Raw genomic sequence first — 2,606 nt, forward strand, 5'->3', positions numbered from 1 at the left:
CAGGTGCTGTCAACACTGAGGAAGAGGAATCTCTGAGGAGTTAACAAGACAGGAGCAGCAGCTCGAAGAAACCAGAGGAAAGCTTGATCTCAGTGCATCTCTTTTTGTTCCTGGGTTTAATTTTTATTTCTATCAGTGTGCGCTGGCAGTCCGTAATGAGCCGGTTTCTCAGGCGGAGCTGGGCCCTCACGCAGTGCGTCCTGACACTTTCTCAACCTTCTTCTCCCTCCTTCCCCCTCCATCTCTTCATCTCTTTCCCTTTTGCAAACTATCTGCCTCCTGTTTCCTGTTATTGATACTTTCATTTTGCTCTTTATTAGTATCCTATTAGAAAATCTCTGTGATATTTAAGTTTGAGTGTCTGATTTATTTCATTTAAAATGATGGCCTCAGCGTGTATCTGTTTTCATACAATGACTCCGATCATGGCAGAGTAGTACTCCATCGTGTGTGAGCAGGGCACTTCCTTTTCATTCATCTGTTGGCGGACATAGAGACAACTTCCATTAAGAAACGTGCGCTGGGATCACGGCGCACGCTGGGATCACTGTAACACGATGTTTTTAGCTCTTTTAGGAAGAAAGCCAAAAGATTTCAATGTATTTTTAAGGTGATGATGAAATATGATAGAACAGGGCAATGTCAACGCGATGCAATAAGCTCTTAGTGTGATGGTCACAACCCTTTCCATGGGGCTTGAGGTCCCCCACATGCTGTGGGCCTCGTAGGACAAACTAGTGGGCCTTAGGCAGTCACTTTACTGATGTTATCCTTTAACTTTTGGAGTTTTTTTAAAGGTCAGTTAGTACATTGTTTCTGACAATTTATCTTTCAATGATTTGTGGGGTTTTTTTTTCTCCTTCCTTATCAACTTTGGTTTCCCACCATTAAATCTTTACTTGATTAAAAATGTCACCACAGAGATAGAATATATACAGGGTAAGATTACTGATTTAGGACTTAAAATGAAACATTAATGCTTGAAAGAATATTAAATCATTTTCATTTTAGACTTGGAGAAAATGCTACAAAGATGGTAGAGTCCCCACAGAACCTCACACCCAGTTTGTTTATTATCTTGCCTTGAGTGGGCACATTCGTTACCATGAATGAACCAACACTGACACATGCTTAGGGACGCTCACCTTTCCCCAGATGTCCCCGGTTTTCTCTCAGTGTCCTGCTCCCATCCTAGCACCCTTCCCAGGATGCACATTACGCTTAGTGCTTCTGTCTCCTTAGCTGTGACGCGGTTCAAACTTTCCTTTAGCTGGATGCCCACCCTTTAGGGGGCCTGTGGTATGTCCCACAGTTGGGACTTGTCTGGTCTTCTCATGGCTATACCAGGGCTGTGTGTTTCTAGAAGGATGGCAGCCGTAGAGCAGCCTGCATCACGCTACGTCAGGAGTTCCTACTGTCAGCATGACATTGCTGGGGATGTTGATCTCAGTTGGGAGTGTCTTTCCACTGTAACCTGAGTCTTGGCCCTCTCTTTCCCTCCCCATGCTGTACTCTGCGAGGCAGACACTATGTGCAGCTCACCCCAAAGAAGCAGCAAGTTGCCCCTTGATTGCGGTGTGCTTCAGATTCCCACCACATGACAAAATAGTTGGTGTCATCAATTTGTGAAAAGCTTTCTTTAGGTTCATGGTTTCAGAGGGCTCAATCTGTGGCAGGCCCAGTCACACTGGGGCCTACGGAGAGTGAAATACCACGGTGGCCAGAGTGTGTGACCCAGGAGACTGTTCACATCTTGTAGCAGGGAAGAAAACAGAGGAAAAAAGGAAACAGGGACCCAATGTCCTCAAGGGGAGCCCCCAGTGATATATTTCACCCAACTATGTCCCATCCTGTACTTTCCACCACCTCCCAATAGCACCATTGGCTGGGACCAAGGTTCCTCATCTGAGCTTTTGGGGGACACTTAAGAGTCAAACCAGGACAAAGGCAGAGAATCTACATAAGTTATTTGGATGTCTTATGTATGGAAACTTTGTCTGTTCGGTCATTTAGTCAATCACCTATTTACGCTGCTTTTACTGATTCAGTCATTTACTTTCTCAGTAAGGGCTCATCCACAGTTACGTCATACTTCCTGTTATTACACAGTGGTACTCCCTTTGACTGCTACAATCGTCCCAACCTTGGCCTTTCAGGCCCTTTCTGCTGGCTGCTGTGGCCCTTTGCTGTACTCCTCCTGTGCTGGGCACATCCCCACTTCTGCACTACACAACACTCCAGGGCCACCTTGGATATTTTTTATTCCAGTCCTGGAAGAAACCGTTATTCCAAGGAGTCCTCTTTCCTTTTACATGAGAATGGCTTTAGATACAGACTTCGCTGCTAAGGGCTCCTGTTCCTACTTTGGTGTCAATCACCTCATAAATAATGTGTTTTCTGCAGACTCAGAGTAACAAAAGTTATGGGAAAGAATTTTGACTTCCTCAAAGCAATAAGCAAAGCTTCTTAAATAACCTTTTCCCCCAACTCTTACCTTGTTGATTCTAAATGGAATAAAGGAAAATTCACAGTCAATTGTGTTCTCTTTGTAGTCAAATCCATTGCTATTAGAGTTTCTTCAATGACTAAAGCCCAGAGAGGAGAGA

This window comes from Octodon degus, unplaced genomic scaffold (assembly GCF_000260255.1).
Source record: "Octodon degus isolate 3935 unplaced genomic scaffold, OctDeg1.0 scaffold00023, whole genome shotgun sequence".
Taxonomy (NCBI): domain Eukaryota; kingdom Metazoa; phylum Chordata; class Mammalia; order Rodentia; family Octodontidae; genus Octodon; species Octodon degus.